This window comes from Panthera uncia, chromosome A2 (genome assembly GCF_023721935.1).
Source record: "Panthera uncia isolate 11264 chromosome A2, Puncia_PCG_1.0, whole genome shotgun sequence".
In the NCBI taxonomy this organism is placed as follows: domain Eukaryota; kingdom Metazoa; phylum Chordata; class Mammalia; order Carnivora; family Felidae; genus Panthera; species Panthera uncia.
Window position 1 is genome coordinate 84,397,417 of NC_064816.1, and position 18,986 is coordinate 84,416,402.

An 18,986-nucleotide genomic window follows, 5' to 3' on the forward strand; every position below is an offset into this window, starting at 1 on the left:
TTTCCACAGTTTCAGTTACCCATTCAACCATGATCTGGAAACAGATGCTTCTCAATAGGAGCCTAACACAAGACCGACACCATTCACCTCACTTCATCTCATCACGTAAGCTTTTCACATCATCTCACATCATTACAAGGAGAGAAAGAGTAAGTATTGTACAATAAGATATTTGAGAGAGACACACACACACTTTCACATAACTTTTATTAGAGTATATTGTTATAAGTGTTCTATTTTATCGTTGTCATTAATCTCTTATTGTGTTTAATTTATAAATTAAACATGATCATAAGTATGTACTTATAGGAAAAAATACTATATATATATATATATATATATATATACACACACTATAAAAATACTATATATATACTATAAAATACTATATATATATACTATAAAAATACTATATATATATATGCTATAAAATACTATATATGTACTATAAAATACTATATATAATAAAAATACTATATATATACACTATAAAATACTATATATACTATAAAATACTATCTATATATACTATAAAAATACTATATATGTACTATATAAAAATACTATATATACATACTATATATATATATATATATATATATATATATATACACAGGGCTTATTACTATCCATAGATTCAGATATCCATTAGGGGGCTTGGGACATATCTCCTATGGAAAAGGGAGATTACTGTATTATAGATCTTTTAAAAAAAATTTTAATGTTTATTTTTGAGAGAGAGAGAGACAGAGAGACAGAAGCAGGGGAAGGGCAGAGAGAGAGGGGGACACAGAATCCGAAGCAGGCTCCAGGGTCTGAGCTGTCAGCACAGAGCCCTATGCAGAGCTCGAACCCACGAAACGCGAGATCATGACCAGAGCCGAAGTTGGACGCTTAACAGCTAAGCCACCCAGGCGCCCCTCAGATTGGCCTTTCTCAGGAAATAATTCTCAGTGTTTCATTTTTTCTGTGTGAACAATTTGGTACAAGCTAATTATATTAATTTAAGGTGGACTTAAGAGACCAAATAAGTAAAATAGATCAATTAGCATCAAATATAATTGCATTAGAATACGACATAAATAGTATGTTATTTTAAACAAAGCTAGCTGCAGCTAGTGTTCCTTTTTGCAATTTCCAGCATCTGCTGAATTTACTCTATAGGTTGTATTGTCCTCACATTTTGGCAGAAACATAAGAGAGAACATATTTTCCTTACTGCCCCTCACACCCTTTGATTGGAAGGTTCCACTACTTTATTTGGACATTTTCCATTATACCTCTTATAGTATCCATATGCTAGCTTTTTATGCCTATTAATGTTTTCTTTACTCTGGGCACCCTTCCAAACATACTACTTTGAAATATGGAACTCCTTATTCAGTTATATAGCCAATATCTAAAAACCTCAACTAAGAAAAGATTTCCACCAGAATTTTCGAAGGTGCTGTTAAGATCAATCAGGGCAGCCACTCAATGAGTGTGGAAAAGACTCTTATAACAGCTCAGGAAACCACCTCATAAAGCCTCCACCAAGGGGAACATATCAGAAGACAGAGACTACAAACCACCATAAGGGGAAACCAGCCAAACTCAGCAGCAACAGATGGAGAAGAAAGCACTTATTGACTAACTTCCTTGTGATGCTGTATTTATGTTTCTACTTATTGGGTGCAGATTATATTTTCCTTCCAACAGTAAATGGTATTGATTTAATACATGTGACAGCTCTACACCACTGAAATGGAGGCATGGAATACAAATTTAAACCTCTTTTTCTAAGATACCGAAGACAACCCCTGGACTATTCAGACACTTTTGCTCAAGAAAGACTCATGGCTAAGAGGAGCTTGTATATTGTCTTTTGAAAAAAGTATAGACATGAAGCTAAAATACAGTTTGGACGGCAATAAGCAATGCTGCTTCTTTTCCAGATGTCTGCCTAATTTACTTGCCAGAAATTTCAAAGGTTTGTATAAAATTTTCCTTAAAAAATGCTTACCAATACTCTGAAAGAAAAAAGCAAGGCACATAATGACTTCATCATCTCAAAGTGAATCATAATGAACAAGATACTACACCATTACTGAGAAAATACGAGTCTGGGGAAACCAGAGATCCAGGGCTCTCTGGCCATTGGCAAAACCATGCTGGCTAACATGAGCACAAGCTTTTGATACCATTGTGAATATGCTCTGTTGTGATGATGACATTCCATCTCTAGCATTCAAGAGGTAAACATTTTAAAGTAACTAGTTATGCCACTTGAAAATCAAATCCCAGCGATACTGGCTCCAAGCCAAGGAGTTACTCCCAGATGCATAAGAAAGTGGTTGCGGCATATAATTAGGTTAATGCTGGACTAGACCCTCTTTTGATGAGTTGGCAACTCCCATGACTGCTTTGCTGTAAGTGGGCTGGTGCCTGAGAGGGAAATATACCTATGGGACTTAACAGGAGACAAGCACCAGAAAGCAATCTAAGGGCTGGGATTTCAACAAACCTTTCAAATAATGGAATCATAGAACAGAAAGGTCGTCTGTTCAGTTCCTGACACTACACGCATTTTAAGTCTGAAAGATAAATTCTGGTCTACTTTTTCATTTAGAATTCCACAAAGGAGACTCCATCTTCCTTCGGGAAGGCTTTAAGGTCTAATATATCAAAAACTTCTTCCATATGACTCTTCAAAATCTCTTTGTTGTGGTTAAGTTCCAGTAAATTTCTTTCTCATATATCCTTTTGTATACATGTGTGATTCCTTTGTATTAATGCTTATAATGTCTGTACTTTTTTTCATTAGAGCCATTTTTTACGCTCTGAAATGTTCACTTTTTGGTGGTTCAAAATTGATCATAATTCCATCAATTCCTAATTCTAATAACATAGGAAGTATTACACTCTGGTTCTTGGATTTCCTGTTAAAGTTCTTGTCTTTTTCAATAAAAAGCATATTCTGGCTTATTTGACACTTTGGCTAATTGAAAGTATCATGAGGGGAACTAAATACACATGTTATTCAATAGTAAAGGGTTAGGTTACTTAAAATCAAATATGGCTAGAAGTGTGAATTATAAAAAAAAAATCAACATACAGAATGAGTTTCTGGTATTCAAGAAGAAATGCTGATTTTTATGTAAAATAATACAATATTATTATTCAATTATTAAACAGAAATGTATTTCCTAAAGACTTAATTTTTCATTGAAAACTATAAATTTTTCAAAAATTTTAACTGCTATAATATGCCTGAGTTATACACTAATACTAAAGTATGAAATATGAAGTTACTTTCAGGGTGCCTGAATGGCTCAGTGGTTCAAGCGTCTGACTCTTGATCTTGGCTCAGGTCATGATGTCACAGTTTGTGAGTTCGAGCCCTGCATCCTGCTCTGTGCTGATGGTGACCAGCCTGCTTGGGATTCTGTCTCTCCTCCTCTCTGCCCCTGTCTCTCCTCCTCTCTGCCCCTCCCCTGCTTGTTCTCTCTCTCTCTCTCTCTCTCTCTCTCAAAATAAAAATAAATAAACTTAAAAAAATATGCAGTTACTTTGAAACAGCACATTTAATAATATCCTTAAGATTTTTTTGTGCACTGTGGTATATAATTCAGGGAAATGTTTTTCAACAGCATGTTTTCCAGAAGGAGTTTTAAACCAAGGAGTCATACGTGAGAAAATCTCAAGACTATATTGACTTGTAATGTTTAAAATGGTTGGCAGACTATAGCAATCACTTTGACCAGCTTTTTATTTAAAATGCTAGCCTTCACAGACAGAAAATTATGAGGAACTGTCCTCTTGAATCATCTTGTAACTTTATTATTCTGAACTTTTGATGAGAAAAACAAAATGTGCTATAGGTGCATACTTTTCTCTTGTACTTTCCTTGTTTCTTCAAACATTGTGTTCTTTATCATGTCAGGATCAAAACTGATTTATCAAAGATTAAATGTATATGACCTTGGATTTTTTTCATCCTACTGAATATTTATGTTTATGTTGACACTATGTTTTTAATTTATCATTATGAGAATAACCAAATAGGTTTAGCGTTTTTTTTTTCTTGAAATCACACGACCTAAATTACATGAAATAACTAAAAATTAAATACTATCATTAAAGAATTAAACCCTGCTTGTTAATGTTAAAATGTTAAAATACACACAATTCTATAAAGATTAAAACTATTATATAATTCTTACAATTACATTACAAAACTATCATACAATTACTTTTTACAATTTTGTCTTTTATATTGTCATGAAAATCTATTACCTTAAAAAGGATAGAATATTGTTCCTAAAATGACCTAGTTAATGCATTAGGTCTTATAATATTTCTTTTTTTTTAAGTTTATTTATTTATTATTGAGAGAGAGTGAGCAAGCCAGGGAGGGGGAGAGAGAGAGGGGAGAGAGAGAATACCAAGTAGGCTCTTTTCTGACAACACAGAGCCCCATGTGGGGCTCGAATTCAAATGGTGAGATGATGACCTAAGCCAAAATCAAGAGTTGGACACTTAACCAACTGAGCCACCCAGGGGTCCCTGACCTTTTAATATTTCTAGGATTTCTTATCTATTAAAAACTTACTATTTCGGTTTATATATGTCAATATCTTTCACAATCATGATTAATTATTGTAGCATTTCACTCTTGACAAAAATAATGAATGCTTATGTGTGTGTGTTCAGAAAAATATTGATATCCTGAAAAGATATTCTCAAATTCTAGCTACATTTTAACAGGCCAATCAGGGGGCACCTGGGCGGCTCAGTTCATTAAATGTTTGACTCCTGATCTCAGTTCAGATCTTCATCTCTGGGATGGGAGTTCAAGCCTTGTGTTGGGCTCCACACCTAGAGGGGAGCCTTTTTTTTTTTTTAAAGTGAAAATACACACACACACACACACACACACACACACACACAAATAGGCCAATCAGAGGTTACATGTTTGGTCTGTACCAGATTTCATTTGTTTACTACAGTGCTCTAAGCACTTCCTTCCTTCCTTCCTTCCTTCCTTCTTTCCTTCCTTCCTTCCTTCCTCCCTTCCATATCTCTCCTGCCTCCCTCCCTCCATTATTTCCTTCTTTCCTTCTCTACATCCCTGTCCCAGAAGAGAGGAAAGAAGAGTTAAAACTTCTCAAGCAATTCTAAGATTTGAGCCAGTTTTCAGACCCAGAATACCTTGAATGAATGGGAGACTAGGTCCTCTTGAATAAGGATTTGGCTATACTGCCAAAAAATATATGTTGTTTATTTTTCATTCATTCTTCCAAGAAGGGAGCTTTGGAATTTTCAAGAGTGACTGGCATTGGTGAAAAGGAAATAATCAAATTTGGGGGGGATTTCTGGACACTGGCTCTGAACTAACACTAATTTGAGGAAACCCAAAATGTCACAGTGTTCCACAAATAAATAGGAGTAGGGGCTTATGGAGGTCAGGTGATCAATGGAGTTTTAGCTCAGGTCTGTCTCAAAGTAGTTTCAGTGGGTCTGCAAACCCATCTTCTGATCATTTCTCCAGTTCTGGAATGCATCATTAGAAAAGGGATACTCAGCAACTAGCAGAATCCCTATATTGGTTTCCTGACCTGGAGAACCAATATGGAGTAAGGGCTATTATAATAGGAAAGGCAAAGTGGAAGCCACTAGAGTTTGTTTATAATTTAGTTCTCAGGGGATCTTGATTGCCTCTCCCTTCCACAAGATGTCACACTAATTACATAGATGTTATATTGATTGGACTTAGCAAGAAGTAGCAACTACTCTGGACTTATTGGCTGAACATTTGTATGTCAAAGAGTGGGAAATAAATTAAAAATTCATTGACTTCTACCTAAGTGAAATTCCTAAGGTTCAGTGGTATAGGGCATATCAAGATATCCCTCGTAAAATAAAGGGTAAATTATTGTAACTGGCTTCTACTATAAACAAAAAAGAGGCACAATGCCTAGTGGGCCTCTTTGCATTTGGGGTAACATATTCCTCAGTTAGATGTGCTACTCTGGCTCATTGACTGAGTAACCCAAAAGCTGCTAGTTTGGAGTAGAGCAGAGTACAAGACAAGGCTCTGCAGCAGGTCCAGACTGTTGTGCAAGCTGATGTGCCATTTGGACCAGATCCAGTGATACTTGAAGTGTTAGTGGCAGACAGAGATGATGTTTGGAATCCTTAACAGGGCCCATAGATGAATAATAGCATAGATCCTCCAGATTTTGGAACAATGCCCTGCCATTCCTGGGGACAACTAATCTTTTCAGAAACAACTTTTGGCTTCCTATTGGGTTTTAGAAGAGATCAGGTTGCCATGTAGCTTGAGCTGCCCATCATAAACTGGGTGTTGTCTGATCCACCAAGTGACAAAGTTGGGTGTGCACAGCAGCAACACTCCATCAAAATGGAGGTGACATGTATAAGACTGGTCTCAAGCACGTCATGATGGCGCAACTAAGTTACATGATAAAGCGGTTTAAGTGCCCATGGTTCCCACTCTTGTTATATTATTTTTCTCTCCCAGCCTGCATCCATGGCATCATGGAGAGTCTCCCACAATCATTTGACTGAGGAAGAAAAGCCTCAGCCCTACTTTGTGTAGGACTACTTTGTGTATCGTTCTATGAAATATATAGACATCTCCCAAGAGTGGATATCTGTAGCACTACAGTCCCTTCTGAGACATCCTTGAAGGACAACAATGAAGGGAAATTCATCCAGTGAGTAGAACTTTAAACAGTGTACTTGGTTATTTGTTTTTATTAGATGGAGAAAGGGCCAGATGTGTGATTTTATACCAATTCAGGGACTATGGCCAATGATTTGCCTGAATAGTCAGGGACTTGGAAAATTGGTGATAAGGAAGTCCAGGAAAAAAGGCCTATGGACAGATTCTCTGAATAGACAGAAAATATATAGATATTTGAGTCTCACGTGAGTATGATTTTAATAATAAAGTGGATATGATGTCTCATTTTGTTGCTATGAGTCTCTTTCCCCAGGCACTCCTGTCACTCCCCAATGGATTCATGAACAAAGTGGTCACAGTAGCAATGACAGAGGTTATGCATGGATCCAATAACACGGGCTTCTATTCACTGAGTCCAATCTGGCTATAGTCACTGCTAAGTGTGCAGTCTTCCAGCAACAGAGGCCAATACTGAACCCCCCTAGCACCATACTGCAGGGTCATCAGACTGCTATTTGGTGATAAGTTGGTAACATTTGACTGGTAATCATCATTTCTTATTAGAAAAGACACTTCTTTGGATATAGATTTGACATGCTTGCATGCAATGCTTCTAAAACTACCATTCATGGGCTTACAGAATGCCTTATCCACTGTTATAGTATTTCCACACAGTGTTGCTTCTGACCAAGGAACACACTTCACAACAACAAAGTGCATCAGAGGATCCATACTCATGGGATCCATTGATCATGTTCCCCATCATTCTGCTTTAAATCAGCTACCAACATATTGTACCGTTTTTCCCATAGCCAGGATCCACGGGTCCAAAATTCAAGGGGTAGAAATGGAGGCGACACCACCCATCATTACATCTGATGTTCCAGTAGCAAAAAAAAAAAAAAAAAAATTGTTTTATTTCTGAAATCTTTTTTTTTTAAGTTTATTTATTTACTTTGAGAAAGAGGGAGAGAGCAATCTGGGGAGGGCAAGAGAGGGTGAGAGAGAGAGAATACGAACTAGGCTCCACCCTACCAGTGTGGAGCCCAATGTGGGGCTTGAACTCATGAACCGTGAGATCATGACCCAAGCTGAAATCTAGAGTCTGACATGAAACCGACTGAGCCACACAGACGCCCCTCTGTTTCTGAAATCTTATGCTCTGCTGTTCTAGCAGACTTAGAACCAAAGGAAGGAATGCTTCCACTAGGAGAGGCAACAATGATTCTACTGGACTGGAAGTTAAGACTGCCTCCCAGTCCCTAGACTCCTCATGCCTCTGAAACTACAGGCAAAGAAGAAAGTTAGTGTACTTATTGAGGTTATTGATTCTAAGGGGAAATTGGACTGCTGCTCCACAGTGGCAATAAAGAAGACCATGGCTGATACACAGATCCCTTAGGTGTTTCTTAGCAGTACCATACTCATTAAAATCCATGCACAGCTACAACTATCCAATTCATGAAGGACTACTAATGGCTCTGATTCTTCAGGGATGAAGGTTTGGATCACCTTATGAGGCAAAGAAACATAACCAGCTTGGGTGTTTGCTTGGAGTAAAGAGAATAAAGAATGGGTAGTGAAAGAATGTAGTTATAAATACCAGCTACAACTATGTGATTAGTTGCAGAAATGAGGATTGTAATTGTTCTGAGTATTTATTCCTGATTGTGTTGTGAATGTTTGCATATATATTATATATATTTGGAGACCCCTGACTCATACAAAAGTATAGACAAGAAAGATGATAACAAAAAGTTATGAGAGTTAGGACACACACAAAATAATAAATGAAAAAAAAAAAAAGATGAAATTAATCATTTGAAACCCCTTCAATGAGTACAGTCAATGAGCCAAAAGAGTCAATCATCTGAAACCCCTTCAATGAGCATTCAAATAGGTGAATGAAGCAGCATCTTCATACTGATAAAGACATTGACTGTGACAAATATCATCATCTTTATGTAGATTCTTATGCTGATAAGAACCTTAATCAAAACTACATAATTAAAGAGGGCTTTTTATTATGATGATCCAATTAATGATTTTAGAGAATCATTTAAAACATAGAATTCACAAAAATATCACATCTCACGCAAAATACTTTGAAATGACATTTTAAAATTATCACACTTTTATGAGATCCTAGTTAGTCTTACCGAGAACCAAAGGTTGCCTATTTGTTTTCTGTAAACAACTCTTTACAAAAAGACTGTGTGTGTGTGTGTGTGTGTGTGTGTGTGACTTATACCAAAACATTCGATTGTGAAGCCTCTGTTGATCACATGTCTGCTTCATTAGCATGTAACAAATAAAAATGCAGTGTACCAACTACCTGAAGAAAAGGCAAGAAAGAACATTCAACTTTATTTTATTTATTTTTTATTGACACTTTATCTTTTCAGAGCAGTTTTTGATGCACAGCAGAACTGAGGGAACCATACAGAACTTTCCCATATACCTCCTCGCTCCACACAAGTAAAACCTCCCCCATTATCAACATTCCCCATCAAAGTGGTACATTTGTTATAGCTGATAAGTCTACACAGACATATGACAATCACCCCAAATCCATAGTTCACATTAGGGTTCATCTGATGTTGTATATTCTATGGTTTAGACAAATATATAATGACATGTATCCATTATTATGGTATCATACAGAATATTTTCACTGACCTAAAAATCCTCTGTGCCCTGCTTATTCATAACCTCTTCTCCCCCCACCACCAACCCTGACAACCACGGTTCTTTTTACTGCCTCCATGGTTTTGCCTTTTTCAGAATGTCATGCAGTTGGAATCCTGCCATATATAGCCTTTTTAAATTGGCTTCTTTCAACTTACGAATATGTATTTATCATTCCTCCATGTCTTTCCATGGCTTGGTAGTTCACTTCTTATCATGAATAATATTCCATTGTCTGGATGCACCACAGTTTGTTTATTTATCCGTCACCTTCTGAAGGACATCTTGCTTGCTTCCAAGTTTTGGTAAGTGTGAATAAAGCTGCTATAAACATTCATGAGTAGGGCTTCGTGTGAATATAAGTTTTTAATTCCTTTCGATAAATACCAAGGAACATGACTGCTGGACTTACAGTATACGAGACCTAACTCCAGGTAAATATTGTGGGGGCTCCCCTATGACTGGGCCCCTCTGGAGATTTTTAACTCTCAGACTTGTCCACACTTGAGTCTCCAGCAATCCATCACTTACAGGTCAGGTTTTCCTACCGCAGAGCTGGTTTCTACTTCACTGGTTTCCGCTTGTGAGTCTCTGCTCCAGGAAAAAACAGTTCCCCGTATTTGCCTGTTTTTCTCTCTCATCTTAGAAGCAGCATTTTGCCCTGTGTCCTCCCCTCTTCTGGATGCAAGAGTTGATGTTTTAATCTATTCAGATTGTTACTTTCTGTTAGGATGGAGTGGCAGCTTCCAAGCTCCTTACAAGCAGAAGAGAACTTCAACTTTATTTTGAAATATAGACAAAGAGAGTTTTAGTTACACATTTTTGGGCAAAATCTGTTTGCCTTCAGCGTTCAAGGTGAAAAGTAACGTTCTTCAAAAAAACGTAAACTGCATATGAAATATTAAATTAATCGCTAAAATAATCCGTTTTGCATCAGCATTTGAAAAACCTAAAAATGAAAAAAAAATGCCTAACCTTAAAAATTTCACTTTAACATCTGCTTTTGCTGCATCCTATAGGTTTTGGAATATTGTGTTTTCTTTTTCTTTTGTTTGGAGACATATTTTGATTTGCCATTTGATTTCTTGTTTGGCCCACTGCTTTTGCAGTAGTATGTTGTTTAATATTTACATATTAAATATTCAATATTTACATTGTAGGTTTCTCCGGCTTTATTGTTGATCTTCAGTTTTGTACCATTGTGGTTGGAAAATATACTTGGTATGTTTTCAGTCTTCTTAAGTTTGTAATATTTGTTATGTCCCTTTTTATGTGATTTAACTAGGGGATTCTTCTCTTCTGTATGTACTGGAAGAAAATGTGCATTCTATTTTTCTTGGATGGGATGTTTTACATATATCTTTTAGAACAATGTATTCTGAAGTATGCTTCCAGTAAAAAATGTTCTTGTTGAAAAACAAATAACTTTAACCTGAGGGTACTTGTTTAATGTTTATTTATTTTTTGAGAGAGAGACAAAGACAGAGCATGAGTGGGGGAAGGGCAGAGAGAGAGGGAGATACAGAATCCGGAGCAGGCTCCAGGTTCCAAGTTGTCAGCACAGAGCCGGACACAAGGCTCAAGCCCAGGAACCAAGAGATTATGACCTAGGCAGAAGTCAGATGCTTAACCAGTTGAGCCACCCAGGCACCCCTGATAGTACTTGTTTAAAAAAAGCATATCAGAGTGGAGGTGAATGGGGGGATGGGTGAAACGGGTGAAGGGGATTAAGAGTACACTTATCATGATGAGCACTGACTAATACAGAATTGTTGGATCACCATATTGAACACCTGAAACTAATATAACACTATGTCAACTATACTGAAATTAAAATTAAAAATCTTAATAAAAAGGGGGGAGAATTAACTAAAAACATATTCTCATATGAAAAAAAATACAAATTCTTAGGATTAATTTAAATTATGAGATCGTGTGTATAAGATAATGACCTAAATAAATAAACGAGAAATTTATTGTTACTCATAGCTGTAAATTTTATGTCATTTGATAAATGTCAACCATTGTCAATTACTGTGCCTTACTATTATGAAGGAAAACCCTCCAAGTTATTTTTTTGACTGTTTGATCACTGGAAAATCAGTAATTGTAATATACCTTTGAATAACATTCATTGGCTGCTATATGACAATGTAACTTTTAAGACTGCAAGCATTCCATAAAAACATGACTAAATATATAGATTATGTGCCATGGGCACCTCCTAACCTTGATGTCATTTAAAAAAAAAGCTACTGCCATGGTTCCAGAAATACTGCTTTCATATTTTGCTACAATTACCAGTTTTCTCTTTGGTTTATCTTAAATATAGTTGACAACTTGGGTTTTTCTCTAAAGAGAAAGTCTGCTCCTTATTATAAACTTGTAAATATATTTTTGAAGCTTGAAAGTAAAACCAGAACATGAGCAAAATGTGAAAATGTATTTAAAAGTTGATAAAGGTTAAGTGTGCTATTTTGATTACAATTTGGAATGCTTAGCAAAACAAAAGAGAAATGACAGATTCTTGAACTTGGGCATATTTGAAGGTATCTTCTTTTATCAGTTTAAAATGTATTTATTAAAAATGAGAGAAAATTCAAATAAAAATGAAATTATAAAACAAAATGATAGGGATGCACAATAAAGCCAGTAGCAGTCATGCTTATAATCTAGAAGTGAATTGTGACAAATATTTTTAGATCAATATTAAAAGTAGCAATTGAAAAGGAAGAGTGTAAATAGTTGATAGGTCTTTGATTAGATGATGATCAGTTACTGAAGAGAAATGAATCATATGAATTCATTTGAGAAACTGATAATAAAAATAATGTAAAACTTATAGTATGCTACTATAATCAGAGTATGGAATATTTAAGAAACAATCACATGACTTACAAGATTATACCTTATATAGGAAGAAACTTGATAGATGTTTTCCCAATTTGACAGTGATCATAAAAACTTACATGACATTAACTAACAACAAGTTGTGAGATTGAAATATTTCTAACAGAAGTATTTTTCTGTTATCTTTATAATAAATGCTATTAAAATTATTGTTCTTTAAACTTTTTTTAATGTTTTATTTATTTTTGTGAGAGAGAGAGAGACAGAGAATGAGTGGGGGAAGGGCAGAGAGGGAGACACAGAATCTGAAACAGGCTCCAGGCTCTGAGCTGTCAGCACAAAGCCTGACGTGGGCCTTGAACTCGGGAACAATGAGATCGTGACCTAGGCTGACATTGGACACATAACCAGCTGAGCCACTCGGGTGCCCTTAAAAACTACTGTTACATTAAGAGGCAATCAAAGTATATGCAACCAAAAATGTAAGAAAAAAAAGTGTTATTAAAAGACTGTCAGACCACTAAGTCTTGCACAACATAAGTTCCTAGACACTCTTGGTAAAGTGGATTTAGATAATAGAGTTGCTTTAGATTACTCATTGGCTAAACAAAGAAGAGTCTGTGCCATGGCAAATACCTCTTACTCTACCATGAAGGATGTGTCTGGTATTATAGCGAACATAAGAAATTTACAAATAAGCCACTGGGCTAAAATACATTAATGCTCCTTCAGGTACATCCTTTGATTTATTTGATACCAACTGGCTTGGTTCACGGGAGCCTTGGCTAAAGAGTATACTTTGATCTCTCAGTCTTATCACCCTAATGGTCATAGCTGTAGTCTCCGGGTGCACTATTTTCTCTCAAAGGTCTTTGGGGAATTCTATTGTGAGTAAACAGGAATTTACTATAAACGATATTCCTAGTTTATATTTAGCCTTTGCACAAGATGGATTCCATGTCATCTTTTCCATCATTAAAAAAGAAAATGATCCTTTTTAAACCTTACTTTTTAAAATATTTTGTCTCTATGTTCAATATTTAGTTGTTCTCATATGGAACTTGAGTTTCTTTATAAAGGAATATTTTTCTAATTTATCGATATAAGCAGGAATCCTTTTCTGCTTTTCATGATGTTACCTCTGTGTAATATTAAAATATGCAAAAATCTTTTTAACCAAAGATTCTAGAATAATGTTGGTTTTCTTCAGTCAGTGTTTTCCAATCTGTTCAGCAATGTTACTGGGATACTGATCAGAATATTTATTAAATCAGTAAACACATGCCTCATAGGACCCTTTAAAACCTATTTTATCCTACCATAGGCAAAGAGCATTACTTTTACATTTTCTATGCCATAAAATGTATTTACACAACACTAATCTATATAATTGCACATATTATATCAAAAAATATATGCTTTCTCTACCTAGGTACTAAAAAAAGTTTACTTCCAAATGTTTCACTACTAGTCTTTTATGAACATTTGTTGACTATATATTTTTTATAGAGAAAGATACAGGAATAGTTATCTTCTGTAGTAGTTTCCTGTTGACACAACAACAAATTACCAAAAATTTGGTGAAATCTTTAAAATTGCATCCACATATTATCTTTCAGTTTCAATGGTTTGAAAGTCCAGGGAACGTGTGGCTCAGCTGGTTCTTTGTACTGGGTTTCACAAGGCAATATCAACGGTTGGAAGACTGTGTTCCTTCATGGAAGGTTAAGTAATGAATGCACTTCTAAACTCACTCAGGTTTGGCAGATTCCGTTCCACTGGCGATGTTTTACTTTTCGTCAAAATTCCATAATGTCTGACATTAGAAAATGGCTGGATTCTCCTACCTGCTTGTGAAAAACGCTACTATACACTTATGAACTAACTAGCAAGAAAAGGCAAATAACACATTGAAATTATTATTAATATACTTTTGATCTTATGGATCTCCTGAATGGGGCTCCGGGTTCCCTAAGAGTCCGAAGAAAATACTTTGAAAAGCATTATTCTAGAGGACCAATAGAAAAAAAAAAGATTATTTAATATGAGTGACAAGTAAGGAGGAGGATCATACAAAGTGTACATTTTTAACTAAGTACCCAGATTATCATGTTATGGAGGGCGTCATTCTCAACATAAAATGGTCCTTCCCAATTCTGGGCAAAAGAAGAAAGGACAATAATAAACTGAAGCATGTATTTTAATTTATGTTAGAGTAAACCTAGTGAATTCTAATTTTGTAACAAGTATTTGTGTGTGGAAATGCATCGAGGTCTTATTTCCTTGATTTTTACCAACCTATTCTTAGGTGTCTGACCTGTAGTTTGGAGATGGTGATGATCTTAGGCTTTCAAACTTGTTTGAAACTACTCTCTCTGACTAAAATTCATTATGGCAGGAGTCAGATTTTCCATTAGTGGCTGGTGTAAGCTGCCACCTACCTTCTATTTGAAATAAGTTGTCCATGATATTCTTTGATGAAGCTTAAGAACATTTCTTTGCAAAAACAGAGGAAAATTATTGAGCGGCTGGATATATTTTTAGTGGATGTGTCCTTCAAATAATTTTCTTCATGATTACTGACAAACTGTTCTCTGCCTTCAGCTCAATTAGTTAAAGTTCTGTTAGAGTATTTAGTTCCTAAATATGATTACCTAAATCCTAAGCGAGGGAAAAGGAATAAAGAATACAATGCCTATATACATTTCATTTCAATGTTTTTCCACTCAGATCACTGGTGTTTCACAATTTATTTTATTTTTACCTATAATAGAGTGTCTTGTGAATTTTTTATTTACCTAACCTCAGAATTCTGTGCTTTCCTGAATGCTTTATAAACTAGAAAATTAGGAATTGCCTAGCATCTTTTGTGAATTATTAAAAAAAAAATTGTTGCTCTCATTCAGAGCAGATGGGAAAAGAGCAACTCATTAGGAAATGTGCACAGAAATAGCACATGATGTTGGACAAAATATGTTCCAGAAAGTAAAGACAATCAATTACTCTTTTGATGTTACATTTAACTCCTTCTCCATTCATTTTCATTGATTCGTCAGTCATTTACTTATTTTTAATAGATCTTATATACTAACAGCTCCAGGTCAGGCACTAGGCTGGGCACTGAGATTATATCTGTGAGGAGACATACCATTAGGTCTTGCTAACTTTACCCTGAAGAGAGAATTCCAAGCTGGTTGTGTGCCACTTAAATCTAGTCTAAAGACATTCTAAAACAGAGTATTTTATTTTTATTACCTTTTTGAAAGCTTTTTTAAAAGCAGTTTTAGTTTTATAGCAATATTGAGAGAAAGGTAAAGAGATTTCCCCTGCCACAGAACATGCATGGCCTCCACCATTATTACATTTCCCACCACAGTGACACATTTGTTACAGATGATGAATCTACACTGACACATCATTGTACCCAAAGTGCATAGTTTACATTACCATTAAATCTTAAAGTGGTACATTCTATGGGTTTGGACAACTGTATAATTTCATATATCCACTCTTATAGTATCATAGAGAGTAGTTTCACTACCCTAAAGATCCTCTGTGCTCTGCCTATTCATCCCTCCCCCTCTCCCCACCCTAATCCCTGGTAAGCACTGTTCTTTTTACTGTCTTTTCCAGAATATCATACAGTCGGAATCACATAGTATGTAGTCTTTTCAGATTGGCTTCTTTACTTAGTAATATACACTGAGACTTCTTCCATGTTCTTTCAGGGCTTGATTGCTCATTTCTATTTAACACTGAATAATTCTTCATTGTTTAAATATACCATAGTTTATTTATTTATTCATCTACTGAGAGACATCTTGGTTGCTCCAAGTTTTAGCAGTGATGAATAAAGTTACTATCAACATCTGTGTACAGGCTTTTGTGTGGACATAAGTCTTCAACTCCTTTAAATAAATATCAAGTAACACGACTGCTGGATTGTATGGTATGAGTATCTTAAAAAACCACCAAACTGTCTTCCAAAGTGGTTGTGCCATTTTACACTCCCACCAACAGTGAATAAGAGTTCCTGTTATTCCACATCCATGCCATCATTTGGTGTTGTCAATATTCCAGATTTTAGCCATTTTAATAGGAGTGTAGTGGTTTTTCATTATACTTTGAATTTGCATTTTCCTGATGATACATGATGTAGAGCATCTTTTTATATTTATATGCATATGCATATCTCCTTTGCTGAGGTGTCTGTTAAGGTCTTTGGCATATTATTTAATTAGGTTTCTGTTTTCTGATTGTTGACATTTAAGAGTTCTTTGTATATTTTGGAGAACAGTCCTCTATCAGATAGATGTCTTTTGCAAATATATTCTTCCAATAGGTGGCTTGTCTTTTTATTCTCTTGACATTGTCTTTCAAAAAGCAGAAGTCTTTAATTTTAAGGAATTCTAGCTTACCAATTTTTCTTTCAAGGATTGTACTTTTGCCATTGTATCAAAAGTCATCATGAAGCCCAAAGTCAAGCAGATATTCTCTTACAGTTTTGCATTTTACATTTAGGTCTGTGATCCATTTTAAGTTACTTTTTGTGAAGGGTGTAAGGTTTATATCCAGATAGATTTTTCTTTCTTTTCTTTCTTTTGTTTTTAAATATGAATTCCATTTGTGTCAGAACCATTTGTCAAAAATACTTACCTTTGTTCATTATACTGCTTTTGCTTCTTTGTCAAAGATAAGCTGATTATATTTAGATAGGACTACTTTGGGGTCTCACTCAATTCCATTGATCCATTTGTCTATTTTTTTCACCAAAACCACACAGTCTTGATTACTATAACTTCACAGTAATCTTGAAGTAGGGTAGTTTCAGTCTTACAACTTCATTCTTCTTCAAACTTATGTTGGCTGTTCTGGGTCTTTTGCCTCTCCATATAAAATTTAGAATCAGTTTGTTGGTATCCAAAAAAGTTGCTTGCTAGGATTTTGGATTTTGATTGGGAATGCATTGAATCTATAGATTGAATAGGTCAAAGAAAGAACTAACATCTTGACAATACTGAGAATTCACTACCCAGGGTTTTTTTGTTTGTTTGTTTTGAATAAGTATTTGTCGATGGGCATACACATTTCCTTTCACTTAAAGTGTCTTCTCTGGGGTCACCTGGGTGGTTCAGTTGGTTAAGTCTCCAACTCTTGATTTCAGCTCAGGTCATGATCTTACAGTTCGTGAGTTTGAGCCCCACATCGGACTCCGTACTGACAACGTGGAGCCTGCTTGGGATTCTCTCTCTCTCTCTCTCTCTCTCTCTCTCTCTCTCCCTCTCTTATAGATAGATAAATAAATAAATAAATAAATAAATAAAGTGTGTTCTCTGGATCAGCAGCATTGGCATCATCCAGGAGCTTGTTAGAAATGCAGAATCTCCTACCCCACAACAGATCTATTGAATTAGAATCTGAATTTCAAAAAATTCCCCCAAATCATTTGTATGTTAAATTTGAGAAGCACTAGGTTAGGTCAGCATGAGCTTATGACCCTTTTGTCACTGGCCCAGACATGTATCTGACCCCCAATTCACACAGTACTTTAGTTGGTGAAGTAAATACATTATAGAAAGGTGTCTTTAGCTGTTTTCATTGTATGGGGGCAGGTGTGCAAACAAAAAATGCAAAGGGAAAGACACAAATTTTGTGGAAGCATTGTCTAGGGAGACACAAATTCTTCGGTGAGAGAAACAGTTGGAAAAGATTTCATAGATGTGGCATTTGAGCTAGAATTATAAGAATAGAAAGAAGCATGAAAGCATTTCCTGGGCAAGGGCAGAGAAACATGACAGATCATGGAGTATTTGGAGAATACCAATCATTATAATAAAAGTGCGTCTTAGCCTGAACAGCAGGCTGAATAGGATGAAGTAGCCAGAAATAAAAGTGAGAGATACAGCTTAGGATCCTATCAATGTATGCTAAGCTAATAAGAAAGTTATAGGAAAAGTTTGTAAACAGACCAGTGGCATCATATTGGAACTCTGAATCAAATGAATAGAAGGAGGAATGTTAACTTCGTGGATAATTAATATTATGCAGTGTATAAAGCAATATACTGAATACTTTGACAACACTGAAAACAGCAAGGTTTAGAGCTTAGTTTAGATTATACTATGTGTTAGTTTACAGCTTCAACTCCCCAGTTGCCAACTCCCTGTTGCCAAGCATGAAATATTAGGGAGGACCCAGGACTGTCCACATCCAGTTTCAATACTATAACATAATTGATCATTTCGCTCCATGTTTCCTTCTTCTTGAGAAAGCCACACACCTATTTAGATGCAGTATTTAAAATACTATCCCATTTTGGCTTGACCTTACTTGTGGAATTCTCAGATTCAGAGTCAGTACTCTGCATTACGCTATGTGTGTAAAATCTACTAATAATAGAAATATGATATGACAGAGGGATGATACATTGATCTTATTAGATAATATTCCCAAGAATCAGTTATATAGTCATTTAGGAAGATTTTCAGGGTTTATGATATTCTGGGAATACATACATTTTTAAAAACTCAAAACTTGGGGCACCTGGGTGGCTCAGTCATTTGAGCGTCCGACTTTGGCTCAGTTCATGATTTCATGGTTCGTGAGTTCGCACCCCATACCGGGCTTGAGGCTGTCAGCCAGTCACAGCAAAGCCTGCTTTGGATTGTCTGTCCTCCTCGGCTTGCCCCTCCTCCACTTGTGCCCTTCCCGCCCCCAAAAATATTCAAAGTGCGCATCTATTGGAGGCCTGACACTGAGT